The sequence below is a fragment of the Salvelinus fontinalis genome, chromosome 6 (assembly GCF_029448725.1).
Source record: "Salvelinus fontinalis isolate EN_2023a chromosome 6, ASM2944872v1, whole genome shotgun sequence".
NCBI lineage: Eukaryota > Metazoa > Chordata > Actinopteri > Salmoniformes > Salmonidae > Salvelinus > Salvelinus fontinalis.
In genome coordinates, this window is record NC_074670.1 from 33,884,871 (window position 1) to 33,898,015 (window position 13,145).

Genomic DNA, 13,145 nt, shown 5'->3' on the forward strand with positions numbered 1-13,145 from the left:
CCACGGGAGTGGTATCTCCTTGGACTTCAGGTTCAGAGAGCAAACGCAGTGAGACTACGGTGGAAATAGTAAAGTAAGAGAGGGGAAAGCTTTGAGTTTTGATAAAAGCTACAGGGTCCATCGGTCACACAGGGCTTTGTGTGTGTTGCCGGGCTTAATGCGAACCGACGGAGGAGAGAAGCTAAGGAGTAGAAACTTGAGGACATTTGGAGGGCGTCGCGCCACCCCTCTCAAGGCGAATGAATTGGCCTACAGAGATATGGCTTAAATTGCTGCTGTCAAGAAAAAAGAGGTATAACTACTACATCAGGCTATGTATTGATCTGAATCTATAATTTTTTTGCATGCAAACATTTCAGTGTCTTCTTCTAATCTTGGTGCAGTTATTTATATCAGCTACTGTGCATCTGCACTACCGTTCAAAAGTTTGTGGTCACTTAGAAATGTCCTTGTTTTTGAAAGAAAAGCAAAAAAAATTGTCCATTAAATTAACATTAAATTGATCAAAACACAGTGTAGACATTGTTAATGTTGTAAATGACTATTGTAGCTGGAAATTGCAGATTTTTTAATGGAATATCTACATAGGCGTAAAGAGGCCCATTATCAGCAACCATCACTCCTGTGTTCCAATGGCACATTGTGTTAGCCAATCCAAGTTTATAATTTTTAAAGGCTAATTGATCATTAGAAAACCCTTTTGTAATTATGTCAGCACAGCTGAAAACTGTTGTTCTGATTAAAGAAGCAATACAACTGGCCTTCTTTAGACTAGTTGAGTATCTGGAGCATCCAACAGGCTATCATAACATAATTGCAAAAGGGTTTTCTAATGATTTATTAGCCTTTTAAAATGATAAACTTATGTCATTGGAACACAAGAGTGATGGTTGCTGATAATGGGCCCCTGTACGCCTACAGTATGTAGATATTACATTAAAAAAATCTACCGTTTCCAGCGACAATAGTCATTTCCAACATTAACAATGTCTACACTGTATTTCTGATCAATTTGATGTCATTTTAATCGACAAAATTGCGCTTTTCTTTCATAAACAAGGACATTTCTAAGTGACCCCAAACCTTTGAACGGTAGTGCAGATGCACAGTAGCTGATATAAATGACTGCACCAAGATTAGAAGAAGACACTGAAAGCTTTGCATACAAAAATAATATATTCAGATTAATACATAGCCCAATGTAGTAGGTACAACATTGTTTTCATGTATTTTGATATAATGTATGTAATGGATATCTAAATGAATATACCACAATAAAATTATTCCTATATTAGGAACATTTGTGTAGTATATTTCATAGACCTGGTCCACCTGTCGTCCTGCCAGATAAGATACCTTCCCAACCCCAGTGGGAATTGAAACACCTGGAGCTTTTCTCTGTCCTGAATCCATTGTGTCCTTGGTTCAGAGGGGAACATGCATCATCATCAATGTCACACACACTTTAACCATGGCAAGACTATTTCACTGGCACGGGCAAATTCAACATGTCACACTGTCTGATAGAGAGAAAATAAGCAAGTTGTCATCTTCAGGAAGAGTTGACATTGTCTCTTTTAGAAAACTAGGGGAAGAGAGACAGAGATTGAGAGAGGGGGGAGAATAAGATAGAGCGGGGGGGGGGGGTAGAGAGAGAAACGGAGAGACAGAGAAAGAGAATGAAGGCAACTGAACATGCTGTTCAAGTTGGCTACGTTTTTCCTTCGAAACACAGGATGATCATTTCCTTTTAAGCCTTGTCACACGGTACATTGAATTTACCCCCGAGCTTTCTGATACATTTTCATTATGACCTCCTGTGCTGAACAAGACGCTGTTGATACTCCAATTCAATGATAATTGTTTGAAATTAGACTATTTACATATACATTTGATAATTTAGCGATAGCAGGAGGCAGCAAGAACAAAACAACATATGAATGGGATTTGTTGTCATGTTCCAGAGATGTTTCTGTCACTTCCCCCGCCCCTTATGTCCATCTGTGGTCATAATCCTGGAAATGTGTGGAAAACCTAATGAAGCATCTGCTCATCTCCTTCGGGGTCAAACTTAAATGAACTTGAGCCTCTATCACCTCTTTTCCTATCACAGAGCAGTAGTAGCCACAGTACTTTGGTGCTGTGAGTGTTCACACATAAGTTTCTCCACATCGTGTAAACCATGTGAGTGACGATGAAAAGATGAGTACGGTCGTGTCTCAATCTATATCCATCAAGGAACACGGCATAAATGCATTGTTGTATGGATATAAATAAACTTAATGGATATAAATGGATATTAATGGATATAAATCAAATTTACACATGGGTAGAAATAATCCATTACAATATGGATACATCTAAATCTAAATCTTTAATATGACTAGTATTCATAGGCTGGATAGCCTGTTGGATATTTCGTTGTATTTAAAAAAGATATTTTTTGTATGTGGAGCTCTGTGTTTTGTGTGGGTATGTTTTCGTGCACATCTGATGGGTGCAAAAGATAATTATACAATCGACGGCGCCTCTTGAATGAGAACTAGACGGATTAGAACAAACTGAGGCTCGAAAAATCCTTGGACCGTGAACAGGTTCCAAAATCAAATGGAATGGAAGACAGGCCTGGGCGCGATACAGGGATGAAGGTTACAATGAGAAAGACAACATTTTGCACCTCATTTATGTAGCGTTGGAAACAGAATGGTTGTCAGGTCAAAGCGTTTAATGAAATGTGGTGCACCTCCATACTACAATGGATTATAGCCCTCTGCTTCAATAACCGTACATTATTACTACGGTATGTAAAACCCTGACTACACCGCTCGCGTCGTGTGCGCGAGCGTTGCAAAATAAATTTAGGAATCTATGTTATTCAATTATTGCACCCACACTGCTCGCGTGCGTCAACGAGCGTCTGCGTTGCCAAGGGCTAAAATAGAAGTCATTCCGATTTCTGACGCAGAGCAAGTCTTGCCTTTCCCATCTCATCATTGGTTTATAGAAACAGGTACCCACGTGCCATCTCCTCATTGGTTTTACCCACGTGGGTGATTGAAAGACGAAATGTTGCCGGTTGTCGTGGTAGTACTATGAAAGTTTAGATGCCAATCACCATATAATTAAACGATGATAAAGCCTGGAAGGAGGAGAGATGACTAGAAATGATTCGGTTGATCGTTTTTATGTGTGGATTAATTGTCGGAGTGGAGGACCTTGTGCATTTCAGGTAAAATAACAACCTAATGTTTATATCCCAGGACAAATACCTAGCAACAGCAAGCTAGCTAAATAGGACAAATTAGCTAGCAAGTGCAAGCTAATTAGCTAAATTGCCATAAATGTTTAATGCTTTTCGACCTGTCCCCAAATTAATGTCATTGGTTCACAGTTTGTTTTGATATTTTAACCTGCGTGTCGTGATCGTGTTTGGTGTAGGGGGACAAAATACATTTATGCACGACGGCGCATGATGGTGCACGCGTGCAGCTGGTTTGGGTTCCGTGTAAGAGTGAAAAGTCAATGACCTTAAGTTATTAGCGTGGTAAAGAAAAGGGACCTAAAACAAATTATATTCAGATTCTTAACTACACGTTCAGTTGGATTATATTAATGAATCAACGACTGATAGGCTTTTAAATTCTTCTTGATGAGTTTCATCAGTTTGATCTCATTAGTGGACAACGTAATGGACTGTCCATATGAAACAATTGCTCAATATTCATTCTCTGTCTGTTTCACAAATGAACCTTAATTAACTGGCATCCGCAAGCTTCTGGAACTACTCCATAAATGATAGCAATAGAGTGACTCAAGTGGAAGGAGAACGTAAAGAATAACTGTCATCGTCATAATTGGGGAATTGTAATAATGGAGAATTTGACCTACCTTAGGAAAGACATTGGTAATGATTCGGCAGTAGAGTGTACAAAACAACTGATTCAAAAGAGGTCCCTCAAAGTATTCACACCCCTTGGGCTCTATTTTCAGCTGGCGTTAAGGCGGCGCTAGTGTGAAACGCACATTAGTATGCAATTTTGTCATGTAAAAACTGCCACACTGGTATTTTCCAGCCCTAATGCCAGGTTTGGCAACTTGCCTATCTCACATCTGCATGCTTACGCTCAGATGGGAGAGGTTGTAAATATTTTAGGCGTTTCTTTATGATCCGAAGTGTTAATTTCAGGCAACGCTGGTAGGGATATGTAAGACCAAAGCAGTTGGTTATGGCATGAATTTTGACAGCGGAAACACAGCCTATCCAGCCGTGACACACTCTGCCCATATGCAGATGGAACAAGAGTAGCCTAATGTGCTTTTGGTGCCTGTACTGTATACTTTGTATTTACACTCAAAACCATAAAAATAACCCAAAGAGGCCGAGACGCTAATATAATATAACCGCAGACCACGTGTACTCATCACCAGCCCAGGACCTCCACATCCGGCTTCTTCACCTGAGGGATTGTCTGAGACCAGTCACCCAGACAGCTGATGAAACTGAGGAGCATTTCTGTCTGTAATAAAGCCCTTTTGTGGGGAAAAACTCATTCTGATTGGCTGGGCCTGGCTCCCCAGTGGGTGGACCAATGCCCTCCCAGGCCCACCCATGGCTGCGCCCCTGCCCAGTCATGTGAAATCCGTAGATTAGGGCCTAATTTATTTATTTCAAGTGACTAATTTCTTTATAAGAACTGGAACTCAGTAAAATAATTGAAATTGTTGCATGTTGGTTTATATTTTTGTTTAGTATATTTGGTTATTAAAAACCTAGCATGGCCTCCCCTCCTCTCAATGAAGGCTTAGTTTTTGTCCTGCCCAACGTAATTGCAAAGTAGTCAAGACTTTCACTAAAAGAGTTTGGCTCCTGAGACCGCTTAGAAATATATATATATATTAATCACCAAAGCTTTATTAAAATATAAAGTTTGAGAGAAGTATAGCAATGAGTTGACATTCACTTTTTATCAATGCAGTGTAGGAAGATCCCATTTTGGATGTGCAAAAAACCCTCCATAGTCTAAGTTGTGTTTATATTATATGCCCACGGGGAGAAATGATAGTGTCTTGATTCCAAGGCAATACATAGAACACCGTAAATATACAACTTGAAGCAACCACATTTTTCGCTATGAAGCACGTTCTGATTGGCCAGTAAGGGGCCAAGCCTCGACACACCCACAAGTGCACCGATAATTGTAATAGTGAAAATAGCAAAAATATTGATGACAGATTTCTGAACTTAATACTACCACCTGTGTTTTACAGCATGAATTTTAAATTGAGATATTTTCGTCCCTGGTCTACACACAATATCCCATAATGTCAAAGTGGAATTTTATTTTCGATTTTTTTTACAAATTGATTAAAAAAAGTATGTCTTGAGTCAATAAGAATTTAACCCCTTTGTTATGGCATGCCCAAATAAGTTCAGGAATAAAAATGTGTTTAACAAATCACATAATAAATTGCATGGACTCAGTGCAATAATAGAGTTTAACATTATTTTTGAATGAATACCTCATCAATGTACCCCACACATACAATTATCTGTAAGGTCCCTCAGTCAAGCTGAGCATTTGGTACATAGATTCAACCACAAAGACCAGGGAGGTTTTCCTATGCTTTTCAAAGAAGAGCATCTATTGGTAGATCGGATAAAATATAAAATAAAAAAAACAGAGATGGAATATCCCTTTGAGCATGGTGAAGTTATTAATTACACTTTGGATGGTGTATAAATACACCCAGTCACTACAAAGATACAGGCGTCCTTCCTAACTCAGTTGCCAGAGAGGAATGAAACCACATTGACCATGAGGTCAATGGTGACTTTAAAACAGTTACAGAGTTTAATGGCCGTGATAGGAGAAAACTGATGGATCAACAACAATACAGTTACGACATAATAGCATAAGAACAAATTCTTATTTACAATGACTGCCTACCAAAAGGCCTCCTGCGGGGACGGGGGCTGGGTTAAAAAAATAAATATATACAGTATATATAGGACAAAACACACATCATGACAAGAGAGACAACACAACACTACATAAAGAGAGACCTAAGACAACAATATAGCATAGCAGCAACACATGACAACACAGCATGGTAGCGACACAATATGACAACAACATGGTAGCAACACAACATGGTAGCAGCACAACATGGTAGCAACACAAAACATGGTACAAACATTATTGGGCACAGACAACAGCACAAAGGGCAAGAAGGTAGAGACAACAATACATAACGCAAAGCAGCCACAACTGTCGGTAAGGGTGTTCATGATTGAGTCTTTGAATGAAGAGATTGAGATCAAACTGTCCAGTTTAATACTAAACTAACGGACAGTGTGAAAATATGGAAGCTTGTACAGAATACAAATATTCAAAAACAAGGCACTAAAGTCAATCTGCTAAAAATGTGGCAAATCAATTAACTTTTTGTCCTGAATACAAAGTGTTATGTTAGGGGCAAATCCAATACAACACATTACTGAGTACCACTATCCATATTTTCAAGCATAGTGGTGGCTGCATCATGTTTTGCGTATGCTTTCAATTATTGGTGTCACGTTCTGACCTTAGTTCTTTTGTTATTTCTTTCTTTTAGTATGGTCAGGGGGTGAGTAGTGTGGGTTATTTATGTTCGTTTTTCTATGTTGGTTTTTGCGTTTGGCCTGGTACGATTCTCAATCAGAGGCATGTGTCGTTAGTTGTCTCTGATTGAGAATCATACTTAGGTAGCCTTTTTCCACCTGTGTTTCGTGGGTGTTTATTTTCTGGGTCTGTGTGTTCCACACAGAACTGTTTCGGGTTAGTTATTTCACGTGTCGTTAATTGTTTTGTTTGAGTGTTCGATTGTTTTAATAAAGAGCATGAACACGTACCATGCTGCGCATTGGTCCTCCGATCCTTACTACTCCTCCTCGTCAGAGGAGGAGGAAGACAGCCGTTACAATTGGAGAGTGGGGAGTTTTTCAGGATGAAAAAGAAACGAAATGGAGCTAAGCACATGCAAAATCCTACAGGAAAACCTGTTTCAGTCTGCTTTCCACTAGAGATGAATCCACCTTCAGCAGGACAATAACCTAAAACACAAGGCCAAATCTACACTGAAGTTGCTTATCAAGAAGACAGTGAATGATCCTGAGTGGCAAAATGGCTTAAAGACAACAAAGTCAAGGTATTGGAGTGTCCATCACAAAGCACTGACCTCAATCCTATAGAACGTTTGTGGGCAGAACTGAAAAAGTGTGTGTGAGCAAGGAGGCCTACAACCTGACTCAGTTACACCAGCTATGTCAGGAGGAATGGGCCAAAATTCACCCAACTTATTGTGGGAAGCTTGTGAAAGGCTACCCCAAACATTTGACCCAAGTTAAACAATTTAAATGGAATGCAACCAAATAATAATTAAGTGTATGTAAACTTCTGACCCACTGGGAATGTGATGAAAGAAATAAAAGCTGAAATAAATAATTCTCTCTACTATTATTCTGACATTTCACATTCTTAAAATAAAGTGGTGATCCTAACTGACCTAAGACAGAGAATTTTTACTATGATTAAATGTCAGGAATTGTGAAAAACTGAGTTTAAATGTATTTGGCTAAGGTGTATGTAAACTTCCGACTTCAACTGTAGATGCTGTTGCATGGCAGACTGGATGCATAGAAATAATTGAGGGAATACAGATCGGTGAGCATTCATCAGAGATATCCAAGCTTACTTTAATAAAACTATTAAAGGGAATTTTGCTATAGTAGTATGTTATACTGTTAAATATAACAACTTCTTGACATATTTGTTTAAAACCCATTATCTTGATTACAGTTTTAAGTTATTTTTGAGTTAATTCTTAATCTTGCTGTGGATAATCAAATGTGATTAGCAGAATACCACATTATCATTTAATTGAGTATAATTATAATGACTATAATTTACAATGAATATTATGCCATCTTTGTTTGGAAATCACTTTGACACATAATTATTACTATTATTCTATGTTTTTAATGTTGGATCAACTATTACATCAACTTAATTCTATGCCTGAGATATGTACATTTCTAAATGTTTATCTATTCCATCAACTAAATAATCTAAATCTAATCTATTTTAAGCAATACCGGGCTTATGAACAAGACAGCGTCAATGCACGGCATTAGGGGAAGTTTCACTGTGCTACAATTTGACATTTGACATTTTTAGTTTGATAATATGGACTTGTGGAATTATACTCAGTTCAATGCTTTTTCCAATTTGAGTTCAGCTGCCTTCCTCATTTTACCCTTTTTGTAAATGTCACTTTAGTTAAAGTGACAGAAATCATTTGCAGTATTGTCGGAAAAAAAGGAAAATGCCCCCAGAGGACATTGGCAGGTTGGCTACGTTGTCAACACAGATATGCTTCTCGCGTTGTCAATTCCTCAGGAAATAATTGAACTCTGATGGTGTTCACTCTGACTATAGTGAGGTCCCGGAGGAAATGCTCAAATTCTCAAGCATATGGCATAAGATAAGAAAAAACATTGGATAATCAAGCCACCATGAAAAAGTGTCGTAGGACGATAGGCAGGGATAACGCAGGACACCAAAGGCAAAAATCATGTTTATTTAACAGGACGATCTTCAATAGATCTCAGGGGGCCACCGTGAAGCTCTTTATAGACATTCATTATAGAGCTTCTGGAAGCAAATCCTTCCTAAGTAGACTGCCAAGACCACTGCCTTTTCTGACACACGGTCTCGGATTCAGTAATTAGGGGGACACATAGCCCGAGACAATAGTGGCACGTTCCCTAATGCTGCCTGCGCATCTCATCGCCTGGCAGAGCCTAAAATACCAAATGAGCTGCCTGGCTGTGGCATAGTCGGCCTGAAGCGTGACCTTCCATGATTAGTCTATTGTCATCATCTATCTAAGGCTCTAAGTTCATTCTTATACCACTCCACTTTCCTATTCTCCACTCTTACCAGTGGCTCTCAGAGGGTTTGACTTTACCCCCAGTGTCTTAGTAAGGGCTGGGGTTAACACAGGGCCATTATGTGGGGGGATAATTGCACTTGGTCATGGTGCAGCTTTTCCAAATAGCGTAGCAGTGACTGTAGAGGTGGTGGGGGAGAATGTCATCCTAGGAGGGTGGAAATGCCAGAGTGAATGAAAATGCTCAGTCATAGCAAATCCTTCCCTCTTCTCTCTTCCCTCCCCAGAGCGGTACTAGTGTTTTGCATTTGAGCACCATTGTGTCCCTGAGCTGTCTCTGCATATGTAAGCATGTGACAGAGCTAGGGAAAAGAAAAGGGGAAAGGGGGGAGGTTGCTGTCGGGGGGGGGTCATAATTGCTTGGGGTGCTCATTAAGGTTGTGTGGAGTCGGCTGGTGTGACAGGCAGTGGTTGAATGTGGTGCTGCAGGGATCAGCGGGCTGAGAGACTGAGTGACAGAGGGATGTTCCCTGAACCCTGTGGCATCTGGGGAGCTCTTAGTGCCAGTCACAGTGCATAGAATCAGTCAGCCTTCATAGGCAGGGCAGGCAGGCTAGGGTGGGTGGGTGAGAGGCTGGAAGAGTTCACTGTGGTGCTTGGCTGGTTGTAGCCGTAGGTTGCACTCTCACTACTCAGATTCAAATATCCATTGGGTATTTTGGAAGGGTGCTCTGCCACCTTCCACCGCAGATGCGGAAGGCCGACATTGGCGGATGCGGTGGATTGAGAAGTAGCCCATGCAAAAAAACGAATATCAAATCAAATCTAATTTTATTTGTCACATACACATGGTTAGCAGATGTTAATGCAAGTGTAGCGAAATGCTTGTGCTTCCAGTTCCGACAGTGCAGTAATATCAAACAAGTAATCTAACAATTCCCCAACAACAACCAAATACACACAAATCTAAAGGGGTGAATGAGAATATGTACATATATGTCACGGTTGTCTTTGTCCTCCTCATCTGACGAGGAGAAGCGAGAAGGATCGGAGGACCAATACACAGCGTGGTAAGTGTTTGTCATTTTAATGGAGAAACGGAACACTACAAAACAACAAAGTGACAACCGTGACGCTAAATAACAATCATGCTGACACAAACACTACACATAGACAATCACCCACAACCCACAATGACAAAACAGGCTACCTAAATATGGTTCCCAATCAGAGACAACGACTAACACCTGCCTCTGATTGAGAACCATATCAGGCCTAACACAGAAACTGACAAACTAGACATACAACATAGACAACATATGCCGAGTGGCATAGGCAAGGTGCAGTAGATGGTATAAATTACAGTATATACATGTGATATGAGTAATGTAAGATATGTAAACATTATTAAAGTGGCATTATTTAGAGTAGCATTGTATAAAGTGACTAGTGATCCATTTATTAAAGTGGCCATTTATTAAAGTTAGTGATTGCTGTTTAGCAGTCTGATGGCCTTGAGATAGAAGGTGTTTTTCGGTCACTCGGCCCCAGCTTTGATGCACCTGTACTGACCTCGCCTTCTGGATGGTAGCGGTGTGAACAGGCAGTGGCTCGGATGGTCGATGTTCTTGAGGATCTTTTTGGCCTTCCTGTGACATTGGGTGCAGTAGGTGCCATGGAGGGCAGGTAGTTTGCCCCCGGTGATGCGTTGTGCAGACCACACCACCCTCTGGAGAGCCTTGCGGTTGATGGCAGTGCAGTTGCCGTACCAGGCTGTGATACAGCCTGACAGGCTGCTCTCGATTGTGCATCTGTAAAAGTTTGTCAGGGTTTTGGGTGACAAGGCCAATTTCTTCAGCCTCCTGAGGTTGAAGAGGCGCTGTTGCGCCTTCTTCACCATACTGTCTGTGTTGGTGGACCATTTCAGTTTTTCTGTGATGTGTACGCCTAGGAACTTAACTGTCCACCTTCTCCACTGCTGTCCCTTCGATGTGGATAAGGGGTTGATCCCTCTGATGTTTCCTGAAGTCCACGATCATCTCCTTTGTTTTGTTGACGTTGAGTGAGAGGTTGTTTTCCTGACACCACTCTCTGAGTGCCCTCACCTCCTCCCTGTAAGTGTTTTTGTTGGTTATCATTGAGTTGGAGGCGTGCATGGCCACGCAGTCGTGGGTGAACAGGGAGTACAGCAGGGGGCTGAGCGCGCACCCTTGTGGGGCCCCAGTGTTGAGAATCAGCGAAGTGGAGATGTTGTTTCCTACCTTCACCACCTGGGAGCGGCCCATCAGAAAGTCCAGGATCCAATTGCACAGGGCAAGGTTGAGACCCAGGGCCTCCAGCTTGATGATGAGCTTGGAGGGTACTGTGGTGTTGAATGCTGAGCTGTAGTCAATGAACAGCATTCTTATATAGGTATTCCTTTGGTCCAGATGGAATAGGGCAGTGTGCAGTATGATGATGATTGCGTCGTCTGTGGACCTGTTGGGGCTGTATGTAAACTGGAGTGGGTTTAGGGTGGCCAGTAAGGTGGAGGTGATATGATCCTTGACTAGTCTCTCAAAGCACTTCATGATGACAGAAGTGAGTTCTTTGGGGCGATAGTCATTTAGTTCAGTTATATTTGCCTTCTTGGGTACAGGAACAATGGTAGCCATCTTGAAGCATGTGGAGACAACAAACTGCGATTGAATAGGTCCGTAAACACACCAGCCAGCTGGTCTGCGCATGCTCTGAGGACGCTGCTAGTGATGCCGTCTAGGCCAGCAGCCTTGCGTGGGTTAACACGTTTAAATGTTTTACTCACATCAGCCACAGAGAAGGAGAGGGGGGGGGGGGGGGGGGGGCGCAGTCCTTGTTAGAGGGCCGCGACGGTGGCACTGTGTTATCCTCAAAGCGGGCACAGAAGGTGTTTAGCTTGTCTGGAAGCATGACGTCGGTGTCCGTGACGTGGCTGGTTTTCTTTTTGTAGCCCGTGATTTCCTGTAGACCCTGCCACATACGTCTCTAACTTAAACAGATGGATTTTGATGGTTATACTGATTAGATTTCAGCGAGGTCGCAGACATCGACTCTAGGTATGTGGTCTGAGAAATCATCTACCAGAAAAAGTCTGAAAAGATATCAGAAAGACGTAAAAACACAATAATGTTGACGTAAAGACGCCTGCCAACTGATCAACACTTATATTTAGTTGTGAATAAATGATTTTCCTTCTGTAAGTTGAAGAGGTATTACCATGTGTAATTCCGTTCACAAAAGCCCACATATCTTTAAGATATTTTCTAATTTCTGAATCTCATGAGGGAGGATATTGAAAGTTCACAGCAGTAACCATTAATGGTAGACATACCAGTTATTGATTTGACTTATATACATTTGACTGAACTCAATTAAAACACGTAAGTCCGTTACCAAATTGATAAGCAGTTGAAATTTGGTCAGTCCACCCTGGTGTTGATGTTAATGTCCACAGACGGACCGGACTGGACCAAATCTGAACCTATCATCGACGTATATTTCACAAGTTTGGATGGCACAACACAGCACATTAAAGTACAGTGTAGTGAGTAGAGCACAGTAGAGTACAATACAGTACAGTACCCAGTATAGTACAATGAGTAGAGCACAGTAGAATACAGTACAATACAGTACAGTACATTAAAGGAACGTAAAGTAGAGTATAGTGCAGTACTGTACTTTACTGTACTATACTCTAATGTACTGTTCTGAACTCTCTTGTACTATACTGTACTCTACTCTACCGCAGTGTACTGAACTCAACTCAACTCAACCCTACACTACACTACTCTACTCTGCTCTTCTCTGCTGTAATGTACGGCACTGTACTCTGTGATGTGATGTCTTAACTTGTAAAACATAAGGAGAAGGACATTCATATCCATAATTATACATTTCTGTGTAGTAAAGATCAGGGACCCATGATGTAATCCCGTTACCGTAATTCCATTCCTGTGTGCAAATCAACTTCATTACTGTAGTTCATTACCAAAATAGATTTTTTTTGCCATGTCACAGCTGACACCCCATTCTTTCTGCAGACATCTTCGCCACAGATATTTAACAGTTTTTGGAAAACGTGGTAGCATAAAAAAAAATCCATTACCAAAGTTTGCATCTGTACATTCATTTCACTGAATTATTTTTTTGTAAAATCTTCAGTGGAAATTGTTAAAAGTAGTCATTGTGCAAAGAGC